The sequence below is a fragment of the Trichosurus vulpecula genome, chromosome 7 (genome assembly GCF_011100635.1).
Source record: "Trichosurus vulpecula isolate mTriVul1 chromosome 7, mTriVul1.pri, whole genome shotgun sequence".
Classification (NCBI taxonomy): domain Eukaryota; kingdom Metazoa; phylum Chordata; class Mammalia; order Diprotodontia; family Phalangeridae; genus Trichosurus; species Trichosurus vulpecula.
Window position 1 is genome coordinate 177,881,832 of NC_050579.1, and position 15,592 is coordinate 177,897,423.

At 39.8% G+C, this 15,592-nt stretch overlaps 1 pseudogene; it reads left to right on the forward strand.

The window, feature by feature from the left end:
- Nucleotides 1-13,764: 13,764 nt before the first annotated feature.
- Nucleotides 13,765-14,338, forward strand: LOC118858068 (annotated as a pseudogene).
- The last annotated feature ends 1,254 nt before the right edge of the window (nucleotides 14,339-15,592 follow it).

Genomic DNA, 15,592 nt, shown 5'->3' on the forward strand with positions numbered 1-15,592 from the left:
AATTATTCCAGAAAGACCCATGTTGTGCCTCTATTCTTATTTATTTTTACCTACACTTTGTTTGCCCTAAGGTGCTATTTTATCTCATTTGTATGGGAAAATCTTGAGAGCTTGGAATTTTCTGATCAACTCCACCATCTTTCCAGAATCCTCTTGTAGGACCAGAAGGAAATGGGGAGTCATCCTACTGCTTAAGAAGCATTACTAGCTATTACTTCTATGACAAAATGTTAGCTCTTCATCTTGGCATTTAAGGGACTTCACAAGCAAGCTCCAATCTAAAGATGGATTTTTCATTAATCCCCATTATGTATTTTTGGCATTCCTCTCACCTGCAATGCAGACCTTCCTCATCTCCATCTCTTAGAATCCTTAGCTTCCTTCATGGTTCAGTTCATGGGCCATGTCATACAGGATGTCTTTCCTCATCCCCTTCAGGGTTAGTGCATTGTCCTTCTTCAAAAGATGATGCACATACTCAAATATTTGCAAGTCACATTCCAGGACTTACAATAGAAAATAATTTCCTTGAGATACAAGTTCCTTTTAATTATTTTCTGTGAATACTCAATGCCTTATACAATACCCTGCATACTGTAGATGCCAAATAACTGTGTTTCTGACCCTATTGGAATGGATTGAATGTTATAGTGGAAAAAATAGTGAATGAAAATTCAAAAGAAATATATTTTCAAATTCCACCTCTAGCACGTAAAGAAATTTGTGGCCATGAGGATGTCATTTCATTTCATTTTTTCTAATTTGTAATTTAAGAACAGTAATATCTGTAGTATATAACACATTCTAAGAAATAGACAGGGGCAGCTAAGTGGTGCAGTGGATAGATCATCAGACCTGGAGTCAGGAGGACTTGAGTTAAAATCTGACCTCAGACTCTTACTACCTGTGTGACCCTGGGCAAGTCACTTAACCTTAATTGCTTTTAAAAAGAAAGATGTCTCTATGGTTTCATTGGTATAAAAACTTGCAGTGAGGAACTTCCTCTAAAAATGCACACTGCCTACTGTTCTGCAATACATAGAGATAGAAGGAGGCACTGAAACTTTAGGCAGCTTGCCCACAGTGGCACACCCATTATAAGTCTGAGGTAGTGCTTGAACTCAGTTCTTCCTAATTCTGTTTTCACTGTGCAGCTCTGACTCTCCACAGGATTGTTACAAGAATCAAATTGTGCTAACATAGAAAGTATCTTGCAAACCTGAAATACACAAACACACACACACACACACACACACACACACACATACACAAATAGTGTTTGAAAAGGTGGAGAAATTAATAATGAAAACTGACATATATACATACACATATGTATATAATATATATGTGTATATATGTATATATGTGTGTGTATATTACACACACACACATATGTATATATATATATATACATATATATATTTATATATATGAGAGAGATATATCAGTTTTCAATATAAGTTTCTCAGACACAGTTTCTTTGGGACTCTATGGTAGCTACGACTTTGTACTACTACTCAATTTTCCAGCAAGGCAACTTTCTTTAGGTCTTTAAAGAATAAATCCATAAAATCATTACGTTTTCTGGTAGGGATGTCACATCAAACAGCTCAAAAAGTACCATTTCTTAATTGATCTGGATGGTCCCATTAAAACTGTCTTCCCCACAAGGAACAGCAGAATATTGAAGGTGGTGGGGGTAGTACAGAGAATGCTCTGATTTGGAGGGGAAAGAGGTAGAAGCAGGTAAAAATCATTGGCACAGAAAAGCAGGAGACTTGAGAAACGAGAGAACAAATGTAGGGCGCTAAGCACCTAAGCATGAGAATGCCAAGAGGGAAAGAGGGGCCAAGAAATAAAGAAAACAAACTTCTCTCAAACTATAATTTTGCTTCAGGCTAGTCCTGTATCTTCCCAGAATAATGGAATTTGAGTTGGAATGAACTTCAGTGACCTTCTAATGGAGTCCATACCAGAAAATAAATCCCTTCTAGAACACGAGAAAAGTGATAAACCTATAATAATATTTACATTTACATTGCACTAGCTATGTGCCAGGCACTGTGCTAAACACTTTACAATTATTATCTCATCTGATCTGCACAACAACCTGGGAGGTAAGGGCTATTATTATCCCCATTTTACAGATAAAGAAACTGAGGAAAAAAGAGATTAGGGGACTTTCTTAGGTCACAGACCTAGTATATATCTGACTCTGGATTTAAACTCAAGTCTTCCTGACTTCAGGCCCAGAGCTCTACCCACTGTACTACCTAGTTGTCACAGTAGTAAGAGGAAACCAATTACATACTTACATTCTAAGGTAATTGTAGATCTCTCTGTCTCTCTGTCTCTATCTCTCTCTCTCTCTCTCTCTCTCTCTCTCTCTCTCTCTCTCTCTCTCCCTCTCTCTCTCATCTGTCTGTCTCTCCATCTGTCTGTCTGGCTCTCTCCTCTCTTCTCCCCAAAATGGAAGTACAGAGGCTACTTGCTACTCATAAACACAATCTACAGATTAACATGTGAGCTTTGATCTGCTCCATTTCTTAACTGGGATGGTTATCTAGTTATCCCCTATTTGATAACTCCCTGCTACTGAGGGCTCACTTACTATGAATGCCCAATGCGCTCAAACTACATTTCTAGTAGAAACTCTCTGACCCTAAGTATTTCCTAAACATTATCACAATCCCCTCCACTCTACCTTTCTGTACAAACATAAGCACATGCTAACATAAGTGTAAATAATTTCATAGACGTGGCATTGCACAGTAAATAGATACATTTTCATTTATATATATATGCATATATGTGTATACATGTATGTGTGTATATGTATATATGTGTTGTTCAATGTACAGTATCCTGCGCATTTCATGATCAAGCAGTTGACAAATATTTGTACAGTGGCAGTATGTTCCTGGCACTTTGCTAGGAACTGAGCACAGAAATAAAAATGGAACTATCCCTCCCCCAAAAGAAATTACATTCTACATAATCACAGAGCTCAGAGCTGTTGAGTTCAACAGATAGTCTAGCCTTAGCCTTCCGATAGCTAGGATTGATGGTCTGCGCCACCATACCTGGTGGAAAGTTCTAATTGTTAAGAACTTTGATCCAATATAGAGCCTACATTTTCCTCTTTGAAACTTCTACTTTTTATTCTAGTTTAACTTACTGTGCCCAAGCAGATCAAGTCTAATCCCTATTCTCCACATCCTTATTTCCTTCAAACGATACTTCTTTAGCATGATCTTGGTATCCTTCATCATCCTGTTTACTTTCCTCTCCTCTCCAGCTTTTAAATTTCGTTCCTAAAATGAACTCCAAACCAAACATGAAATATCAGAATGTAATAATTGATAAACATTACATCTCTAGATTTTATTAATTAAAGATTATACATATTTGGATTAACATTTAAGGCTTTTGTCTATGATTCCTATTTTAAAGGTCTAAAAGCTTAGGAAGTAAGATAGAAGCATTATGAAAACCAAACTCTTGAAAATCCTGAATTGCTACAAAATCATGTGAATGGAATTATACACACTTTTGTTTTTAAATAGCCTCAACAAAATCCATCCCACTTGGCTGTGGAATTTATTTTTTTAATGTAGACCTTTCACCCTTCATTCCAAAAGAGTATGAAAAGTTTACTTTATGCCTCACTTAAAAGTCCCCCTCCCCTTGGAATAAGTATCATCAAATAAAAAGCACATTCCCATGGAATTTTTCAGGGATTTAAAAAAAAGGTTTTATGGAAAATTTCAGTATTGTGTATACAGGATTAATTCTGATAAACATTTTATGGTATTCTGGAACCCTATATAGGTTTATATGTGTAAATATCACACACACACACACACACACCACACAGAATGTAATCTCATTTGGGGCAAGGATAGTTCCATTTTTGTCTCTGTGTCCACTTCCTATCACAGTGTCTGGAACATACTGTTGCTGTATAAATGCTTGTCGACTACTTGATCACGAAATGCACAGAACACTGTACATTGAACAACACACACATACACACATATACACATACACATATACACATATGTGCATATATGTAGATATATGAAACTATATCTAATTCACTGTGCAATGCTACGTCTATGAAATTATTTGTTCCTATGTTAGCGTGTGCTTTAGTTCGTATAGAGGGGTGGCCTGGAAGATTTATGATAATGGTTAGGAAATACTTATGGTCAAAAGGTTTTTACTTAAAATATTTCAAAAGTGTAATAGCAATCAAAAAGAGTTGGGGATTGATGCATTGATTCATGTGTTGCTTGGTTCATTCATTCATTCAACAATCATTTATTGGTTACCAATGATGCTGAGTTTCAAAGAAAGAGTCCAGAGTCAGGGAAAGGGGTCTAGATCAGAAATACAGATTTTTATCAAAGGACTAATATTACTCTTAAAAGGCATTCTCGAGTGTCAGACAGATGTTTGAGGTATGTGGAGAATGAATAGGCTTTGAACCTAACAAAGAATCCAATGCATTTTGCAGTTCTGTTTAGCTCAAAGGTACCTATGTGTTTTTATGTTTGGGGCATGTGAAGATAGTTTTTCTTGACTGTTCCTAAATGAGCTTTTGATGGACACCTCTTCATTGCCATTGGCCTTTACCCTTGGGAGAAATAATTGTCTCTAAGTGGTGAATGACAGCTAGAGTTGATAAAATTAAGCAAAATCTGCCAAGTCTTAAAATTATCTTGGCTCTTCTATTTAGGCAATTTCATCTTCCTCAAAACAACTAGTCACTTAGTCAACTATTATTTATTAAGTACCCACTATGTGCTAATCACAGTGCTACTCACTGTGGATACAAAGAAAGGCAAAAACAAAACAAAAAACAAAACCAAAAGAAAACAGTCCACACTCTTAAGGAGCTCATGGTTAAGGAGGAGGCACCTTGCAAAGAATTGTGTGTACGTGTACACACAGACACACACACACACACTCACACACACATATACATACATATATATATATATATTATATGCATATATATTCAGGTTATACAGGATAATTTTAGGGTAGTCTCAATGGGAAGGGACTAAGATTAAAGAGGACTGGGAAAGACTTATTGTAGAAGATGGGAAGTTACTTGAAACTTGAAGAAGCTAGGAAAACTAGTACATTCTCCACTGTGAGGAACAATGAGTAAAAATGCCCAGAGTCAGAACATAGAATGCTATGCGCAAGGAATTGTAAAAAAAGACCAGTATCACTGGATTGCATAATACATGGTGGATACCGAGAGGTAAGAAGGCTGGGAAGACAGGAAGAAACCAGATTATGAAGGGCTTTAAAAAGAAGATTTTTGTATGCTGGAGATAATGAAGAGCCACAAGACATTTTTGAAAGGTGATTAAAGAGGTGATATTATCAGAGATGAACTGTAGAAAGATCAGTTTTATAGCTTAGTGGAGTTTGGATTGGAGTAGGGAGATCCTTGTAGCAGAGGGAGGAACAAGAAGAATATTGTAGTAGTCCAGTTAATGAAGGCTTGCACCACAAGATAGAGAGGATCAGTGAGAGAGGGGATGTCATAAGAGAGGGGATGACACTGATGTTGTGAGGCTGGGTGACAGGGAGGTTACTGGTACCTTAGATGTTAATAGGGAAGTTAGGAAGAGGGGAGGATTTGTAGGGAAGGATAATGAGTTCAGTTAGGACATGTTGAGTGTTTTATGTCTATAGGATATCTGGTTTGAGAAGTCTAGTAGGTAGTTGGAGATGAGAGGCTAGAAGGAAGGAGAGAATGGGCCCCAATGAAATCAACAAATAAAACAGGGTAGAAGGGAAGAGATGATCCAAGATAGTGCTTTGGGGCATTCCACAGAGTTAGCAGGCTTGAAGATTCAGCAAAGGAGGGATGATTAGACAAGTAGGAAGAGAAACATTATGGAACGGTTTCATGAAAACCTGGAGAAAAGAAAGCATCAAGGAAAAGAAGGTTGTCAACAATATTCAAAACTACAGAGAGGTCAAGAATGACGAGGATTGAGAAAACATCATTAGATTTAGCAATTGAAAGATTATTTCTATCAGGTGATGGTGAGGATAGATGTATTGAGTGAGGTGGACTTTTTATTGTTCTTGTTGTTATTTTTGTTGTTCTCCTTTTGGATAGAAGTATATAGGTGTGTTTGTAGGCAGTAGGGAAGCACCCAGTAGGTAAGAAGCAATTCATGACTGGTGAGGGAGAAGGGATGATAAAAAGGGCAATCTGCAGGAACAGATGTACTCATTAATTCTTTTCTTTCCAAGACCTTGCCATTTTGAAAACATTTTATTAGTTGAGAAGGCCATTTGTGACAAAAGATAGAACTCATGAGTTTTCACAAAAGTTAGATAGATATTTAGATAGATAGAAAGACAGACAGACAGACAGATAGATGGATAGATAAACAGATAGATATGTGTGTGTGTGTGTGTGTGTGTGTGTGTGAAATCTTAGAGGTACAAGAAAACTCTAAGGCCCTCTAGTCAAATCTTTACCTGAATCATAAATGTCTTCTCTTTAATTCTGTGAAAAGACTGGATAAAAATGAACGAGTCAGAAAACACAACTATTTTTAAAAATGAGAAAGACAAGGAAGGAAAGGAAGCCTGGAAGGAATTATTCATTTCTTAACCAAAGATTTATTAAGTACCTTCCATGTGCCAGGCACTTTATATAAGCTATCTTATTTAACATTTAGAAAACCCATAACAGATAAGTGCTATTATTATCCCATTTTTCTAGTTGAGGAAACTGAGACAATAAAAGGTATGTGACTCACCTAGGGACATACAGCTAAGTGGTAAGCTACTGAGATTGGATTTGAACTCAGTTCTTCTTGGCTCTAAGACCAGCTCTTTAGCTACTGCTCCACTTAGCACTTAACCTTGGGTTAGAATTACAAGCAAAAGGAAAGTCACCTCCTGCTCTCAAGGTTTCTTCCACTCTAATAGGAAGAGGAAGTCAACACTAAAAAGAGAATTGAAAAGATTGGGTGGAAGGGAAAATGAAATCACTCGGTTTTGAAGTAAAGAAGCCAAAAAGAGAGTCAGGAGGGGAATGAAAGGCAGTCCAAGCATCTCCATAAGATGTAGGCCTTGAGAGGAATTCATCAGTGCCAGAAGGTGGTAGACACTATGTTAAGAGCTGGGGTTACAGATATAAGCAAATAGAAGGACATTCTCTGCCCTGGAAAAAGGACAGGAAGAGAAATTACTTTACAGGAGAGGTGGGAATAAAGCCCAGAGAGAAAGAGAGAAATGCCTAGCTTGGGCTTCCTTAACATAGAGGTTATGGGAAAAAACATCCAGCCGTGTTGCTTCAATCTAATCCCCTAAGACCCCACTTAATAACCTTGCAACTTCATGGACCAAAGTAATCTCCCTTGCCCACTTCATTATGTGTGCCATCTCTCATTAGAAAACAAGCTCCTTGGGGAAGGAACTGTCTTTGCTTTTGTATTATATATCATAAAAACCCTGTCTTCTCTAAGAGCTAGACCTTTTCCATCTGCCCCCTTAGGGTACAAGAGAGTGACCCTGATGGATTGTGGTTCCTATTCTCTACTTCATTGGCTTCAGCTTCCACTGGTTGTGTACTTTTCTGTTGTTAAGGACCCATGATTGGCATCCCAAACCATTTAGCCACTTGGAACTGATTAACTCTGACAAAGAAGCATTTACTTCAAAGATATATCAAGAACAAAGCACAAACATTTCCTTAACATAACATGGGCATATTGTCACCATTCTCCCTTAGACTTAGGGGTAGAGATAGGAGCAGTAGGCTCACAATGTAGCTCAAATTATTTTATATAGTATTTGCTCCCACTAAATTCATGACTAAAGGCAGAATCTTTGCCAGATGTGTACTTGCTTCAGCTATCACTGGTCTCTGGTTCCAAAAATCATTTGTGAAGGTAACCCCTTGTTCCTAGAATTCAGACTCTGAAATGCTAAAATGACAGGGTGACCTGGAGACCTTTAGATAATTATAAGGTTAGACATTGTAAAACCTCTCACCTAGAACAGAAAGAACAAACGAAAAAAGCCAAGCTCCAAGCCCTCTCTTCATTTCAGGGCTACATAGCTTCAGAGGAAAGAATACTGCATGGCTTTTCCATTTACAGCACTGTCTCTCGTTATATACGGTGAGCAAAGGTTTTCCTGAATAAAGAAATAGCTTAAGCTATTTTTTTAGAGTTTTTTATTTTTTTATTTTTTTAATTTTTATTTTTAGTTTACAACACAAGGTTCTACATAATTTTGAGTTCCAGATTTTCTCCCCTCCCTACCCTCTCCCTCCCCAAGATGGCATGGAATCCCATATAACTACCACGTATAACTTCGCATTGAATTAATTTATACACTAGTCAAGTTGTGGAGAAGAATTATGACCAACGGAATGAATCATGAGAAAGAAGAAACAGAACCAAAAAAACCCAAAAAACAACAACCCCCCAAAAAATAAACAAAAGAGAAGAAAAAAAGGGGGAGAAAAAGGCGAGCATGAAGTGTTCCTCAATCTGCCTTTATACTTCATAGCTCTTTCTCTGGATATAGATAGCATTCTCCATTGTGAGTCCTTTGGAGTTGTCTTTGTACCTTGTGTTCCTGAGAGGAGTGAAGTTTGTCAGGGTTGGTCCTCACAGAATCCATATGTCTGTGGTTGTGTACAATGTTCTCCTGGCTCTGCTCTGCTCACTCGGCATTATGTCGTGTAGGTTTTTCCAGATTGTTACGAAGTCCTTATCATCCCCATTTCTTATGGCACAATAGTATTCCATTACCTTCATATACCACAGCTTGTTTAGCCGTTCCCCAATTGATGGGCATCCCTTTGATTTCCATTTCTTGGCTACCACAAAAAGAGCCGCTATAAATATCTTTGTACATATGGGTTCTTTTCCCGCTTGTGTGATTTCTTTGGGATACAACCCTAGAAGTGGTATTGCTGGATCAAAGGCTATGAACATATCTATAGCCCTTTGGGCATAGTTCCAAACTGCTATCCAAAATGGCTGGATCAGCTCACAACTCCACCAGCAATGTAACAATGTTCCAATTTTCTCACATCCTCTCCAGCATTTATCATTTTCCTGTTTTGTTATTTTAGCCAATCTGACAGATTGGTATCTGTCAGAGATGTGGTATCTAAGAGTTGTTTTGATTTGCATTTCTCTAATCAGTAGTGATTTATAGCATTTTTTAATATGCCTATAGATATCTTTAATTTCTTCCTCTGAAAACTGCCTGTTCATATCCTTTGACCATTTCCCAATTGGGGAGTGGCTTGTATTCCTATATATTTGGCTCAGTTCCCTGTATATTTTAGAAATGCCCATTGTATGCCCATAAATTTGACGACCTTAGAGATATGGATGAATATCTACAAAAACATAAATTGCCCAGGTTAACAGAAAAGGAAGTAAAATTTCTAAATAACCCCATCTCAGAAAAAGAAATTGAGCATGCCATCAATGAACTCCCTAGGAAAAAATCTCCAGTGTGTTTTAACAACCCAGCTAGCAGCTTCTGTGGGGGGCATAAGACCCTCCCCCCCACAGCCCGCACCCAGGAGGCTGCTGGGACTCCAGGGAAGCACATGTTCTTTTTATCTGCTTAAAGAAGGAAAGCACAGTGAAGGGGTTGACCAGCTTACTTTAATCCAGCATTCAGTTAGCATACAGACAACATTCATTTAGTTCAGGGGAAAAAATGCCAGCATTCATTTAGTTCAGGGGAGCATACAAGCAAGCATCAACAGACAGGCCAAATACCGATTACAGTCAACTAGTTCAGGGGAGCAAACAGCCAGCATCCTGAAGTTCAGAACATTTATTTAATTTGGGGGAAAACAAAACCATCATACAAACTTCAGAACTAAATACAGGTGAGTGTTCCCATGAGCACTACACCCACTCTCTCAAGGGGCATAATGAAATGCCTTCCTCTGCTCACTCTGGTCTTGAGTTCTTTGGGTGAGAATGGGCAAATTACATGGATTTTCCTAAGGTCAAGTGAAGAGAAGCAACAGGCAGCGGAAGCTCACCGGGCTTACTCCTGGATCTTGTCTTGGGGTGCCCTGTGATCCCCACAGATCAAGGGATGGCTACCACTTGGTCTTCCTTGGGAGTCCTGTGGTCTGTACAGCCTTCCCTAAGGATTACCATAGGATTCTTCCTCAGGACTTTGGCCCTGCCTAGGAAGTCCAGTGATCCCCAAAACTACGTTTGTCACAATTTGGGGGCTCATCGCAGGATTCTGAAGATCCCAGGAAGGGTGAGTAAGATAGGGCAGAGGGATGAGTGCTCCCATTAGAGCGGTCCCCTTGTCCAAGCTGAAAACCCCCTGGAGGCTCTGAAGGACCCGAGACCTTGTTTGAACAAGAAGAGTGTGCAGACGAATGCAAAGGGAACGGCCAGAGACTGTGCAAGTCAGGTCGGGTCACCTGAGCAAGAAGGCCTGCTGAATTTCTACCTGTAAGCTAATTGGTTGCAGTTCAAACCTATTGAGACTGGGTGCTGATTAAATCCTGGAAAGAAACTAAGCTTCAGCCCATCTGGGAGGGACCGTTCCAGGTACTTCTCACTACAGAGACTGCTATACGAACTGCTGAGAAAGGATGGACTCATTACACCAAGGTAAAAGGACCTGCGGGGGAATCCCAAGAATGGACTCTTAAGGACAATTCCCACCCCTTGAAGATTATTCTACACCGGAAGGGAGAGGGACACCAGGAGAGAACGGACTAATAACCTTTGTATTCATTCAGTATATACCAGCTTCCATGAAAGATGGAGGGATTATTCCACTAGTTGAAAATTAGGAATAGTGGGGATAACAGGGACAGTGGCATTTTTTTTTCCTTCCATCAGAATAAGGTGGGAGGCACAAGGGAAAGCACAGGCTTATTTCTTCTGGAAAAGGTAAAAGAGAGCTAAAAATTAGTAAAGTCAGGTAACTTAAGGTAAAAATTAGGCAAGAAAATGAGATCCAGATACATTCCTATTGTCCTGGTTACTTCGATTGCTCTGACCATCAGAGCCCCTATCTCCCCTCCACGGAAGGAGGAGAATAAGTTTACTCAACTGATGCAAGTCATTACCAGAACTTTTAATGTAACCAATTGTTGGATCTGTGGGGGTCCACAACAATTTGAAAATTGGCCCTGGGTACCTGTACCTCTGAGTCCGGCCTGGATCCTTAGTAATCGGTCTCTTCCATACCAGACCTAATGACCTCTTGTGGTATAAGGCTTATGAGTAAGGGTAATATAGGTTGGAATTTCTGGCACTCGGTAGCTATAGCAAGGTGTCAAGCAGAAAGAAAAACTAGTGGAATACTCCTGGATCCTTATAGACAGTGGAGATGGGATAATGGTTCTTGTTTTGGACATTTAGATACTTTTTGGAGTAAAAGTAACAAAACAAGTAGCCCCTGGGTAGAAAAGTGTGAGTAGAGAAGGACAGAGCAGCTGTGGAGGTGCCAATATCGAAGGAATGAAACCTGGTCTTACCAAGGAGGGCCCTTGGGGTTCCAAGATAAGCAATATTATCCCTTTCTTTGGAATGCTTCCAAAATACACAAGACAGAGCAACCAGCCCTAAAAGGACATTATTGGATTTGTGGCCATACGGCCTATACCCATCTCCCTTTAAATTGGACAGGGGTGTGCTATGTGGGGTTGGTCAGACCAAAATTTTTCTTTTTAGCAGGACGAGAAGGGAACAAATTGGGAATACAGCTATATGACGATCTAATGCCCCCACGTGAGAGGTTCAAGCGGGGGATAGATACTTCCCTAACAGTCACTGGAGATGCCAGTGGGTGGGGAAATGAGTGGCCCCCACAAAGAATTGTTCAAACCTATGAGCCTGCTACATGGGTCCAGGATGGGAGTTGGGGATACTGAACTCATCTGTGGTAGAGATTATCACCAACCAGACTGCCAAGGCATTGGACGTACTGGCTGATCAGGCCACCCAAACCAGAGAGGCTGTACTGCAACATAGATTGGTTCTTGATTATTTGCTAGCAGAAGAGGGAGGTGTTTGTGGGAAACTCAACCTCTCTAGTTGTTGCATAAAAACAGATGATAATGGACAGGCTGTAAAAGAAATTACTAATAGTATCAGGAAACTAGCACATGTCCCAGTTCAGGCATGGACCAGTCCATTCGATCCTTCTTGGTTCAAGGGTTCCTGGTGGAAACAAATTATTGGAGTCTTCCTGCTAGCATTATGTGGCCTATTCTTGTTATCTCTATGTATACCCTGTATCATACAATTGGTTACCAAAACTGCCATTCAGGGTATGGGGGCGGTATATTTTAATGAAGGAGGGAGGGTAAAAATGTTGATTGTAAAAACAGATGATGGGAAAGATGATGAAGAATGTGAATTAATGTTAAAACAAATTGAGAATAGGAGTGAATAAGGAGTATGGGAGCAACAATCGGAAAAGGGAGGGGGGGAAGAAGTTTTATGAGATAATATTATTGAATCATTATCCCATAGACTAAGGCTGGGATATAAAGTTATATTGTATCTTTGTGGGATAGGGTCCTTAGATGTTTTAAAGTGATGTAAGAGCAATTAGGTATTGATACAAATAGTGTAATTAATCACTGGAACTAAATCAGGGACATCTTCAGTTTGGGGAAAGGAATTTCAATGTAAGTCTCTTTAAGAGAGATAAGTTGTAGAATTGTGTTGATGGAAAAAGATAAATGTGGATTTGAATTCATTCCATTGTCTAAAACATAAAGATAAAAATTATATGGTTCAATTCTTTCAGATCAGGCATAATTAGAGAAGCATAGAAAAATAGAGGAGAAACTGATGCAAATGTGTCAGAGCAGTAACTTATGACCTTAATGGGAAGATTTTATGAACAAGGGAGGAAATGCGTGCAAGCTATTTAGAGCCAGCTTTAAGGATGTTCCTTAGGCAATAGTCACTGATCATTGGAACTTGCCTTTAATGGGACTGTTAACTGACTGTTTTTCTGAGTCTAACTCCAGGTGTGAGTATCAAGGAAGGCTGACCCAAGATGCCAGCAGCCCTGTGGGGGGGCAGGCATGAACTGCAGGTATGATTTCTTGGCAAAGTTGAGGGGCCAACTGTTCAACATGTGCTGAGGTGGGACCGTCTTGACCTGATGCCTCAACTGAAACCTGGCAGACTAGGCCTGGCTCAATGCAGCTTGCAGTTTGACACAGCCTCTGCCTGGAATTGACAGGAAGCTGGGAAAAATATGGTCCCCTTACTCCAAATCCCTACTCTCTTGGTGGCAAATTTCTATAATCAGAAGGTTTTGTAAATCTACTAAAATAATTGATTATGGAACATCTTAGATTACTCTAGGACTGGGACTAGTGTTAAGTTAGGTTTTTTTTTATTCTTGGAACTGGTATGGAGACAATTAGGTCAAGGGCTTGTGAGAATATTTTGTTATTTGGTTAATATGATGCCTGTCTAAAGCTTTGTTACAATTAGTAATGTTAAAAGAAGAATGGCTTGTGGTTTATTTTGTAAATGCCATCAAAGAAACATGGCATGACTAAAAGTTTATGATGTTATATGTACAGTGTTAAGAATTGATTATCTAATGTATTTATGTATGTGCTGGAGTCTGCTGTTAATTACTTAGTGAAATATCATCTTCCTGGTGAGGAAATGTTAATGTAAAGCATGTTAAGTAAAGTATGTAAAGAGTTCTTGGTTGGGTCGGTATTTGGTAGGGCGCGAGCATGGGAGTCGACATCCGTCACAACAAGGACCGCAAAGTCTGGCGCAAGGATCCCAAGAGCCAGGACATCTACCTGCGGCTGCTAGTGAAGCTCTACCGGTTCCTGGCCCAAAGAACCAACTCGACTTTCAACAAGGTTGTCCTGAAAAGGCTGTTCATGAGTCGGACCAACTGGCCCCCCTTGTCCCTGTCCCGCATGATCAGGAAAATGAAGCTGCCTGGCCAGGAAAATAAGACAGCTGTGGTTGTTGGGACTGTGACAGATGATGTCAGGATCCAGGATGTTCCCAAGCTCAAGGTCTGCGCCCTTCGTGTTACCAGCAATGCCCGCAATCACATCCTCAAAGCTGGTGGGAAGATCCTCACCTTTGACCAGCTGGCCATGAGCTCACCCAAGGGCCAGGGAACAGTCCTGCTGTCTGGTCCCCAAAAGGGCTGAGAGGTATACAGGCATTTTGGGAAGGCACCAGGCACTCCCCACAGCCACACCAAACCATATGTCCAATCCAAGGGCAGAAAGTTCGAGTGTGCCAGGGGCCGCTGTGCCAGCCGAGGCTACAAAAACTAATTCTTTTTCTCCTTGTTATATTAAAGATTTTGGACAAAAAAAAAGTATGTAAAGAATTAATGTAAAGTATGAGGAACTGGGTTCTGATGTAAAATTTCTTAAACATGGCAATTGGCCAAAGTTCCAATTTTGAATCTGTAAAAATGATGAGGGTATAAAGATTAGAAAATTGTGCCAAGGTAACTTTTGTAGGAGAATGCAAAGAAAGCTGGTTCCTACAAGAAGGCAAGAAGAAGATGCTGGAGATGGCTGGAACAAATACCAAGGACCAGAAGACTTCACTGATGTTCCCTGCCAGACAGCTTATGGGAAGAGACTTTTGAATCTTAAAGGGGCGGTTGCATTGTCATTTTCTTTTGGGTCTCTGTATTTGTATTTACAAAAGGGACTGCCCCCTTTGATTTGTCAATGCGTCGATCAATCCTTCCCATATTTAAGGGGGTGATGATTAAAGAGAAAAATTCAGATGAGAAAGAGAGTAAGGGAATATTAAAAATGTGGAAACAAAATTTTGAATAAAAGAAGAGGGGGAAATTGTAAGAAATGGGAGGAGGAATTTTGTTTCCACAGAACTAAAGGGGTGCTTCCCCGCCCTCCCCCACCCCAGCTTTAGCAGAGACCAGGCTTCAAGGTCGGTCAGGTGAGAGGTCAGAGGCTTGTACGCATGTGCATGCTTTTTGAGAAGGCAGTCTAGGGAATTAGAGAGGCCAAACCCACTTGAACCAGTTCAAGCTTATCTAGGGTCTGGTCTTGGTCAAGAATCCAGGACTACTGATTTGCATAATTTGCATAGGTTAAAGAGGGAAAGTAGGGGAAGTAAAAGAATATAGTTTAATCCTAAACAAGGAAAATCTAATTAACTTCACTTTTGCTTCTGTATCCTTATTATCTTATCTATATAAACTGTATAACCTAGGAAAACTATGTAAAAAACAAAGATTGTAAACTAACTGTGACTCTAGCAGGAGTGGAGCGAATGGTTACCCCTGCTCCTGCAGCTGTATCAGTGTGAGTATTCCCATGAGCACTACACCTGCTCTCTCAAGGAGCATAATAAAATGCCTTCCTCTGCTCAAAAAAAAAAAAAACAACTAAATACAAACAAATTACAAATATCAACAGACAGAACAAATACAATTCATAGTTACCAACATCTGGGCTCAGCCCAAGAGCAAGGGCTAGCCCAGAGTCAAGCTCCCCACTGCTGTCACGCCAACTGGAAAAAAGAAAGAGGGCTCTTCAAGCTGTCCTCTC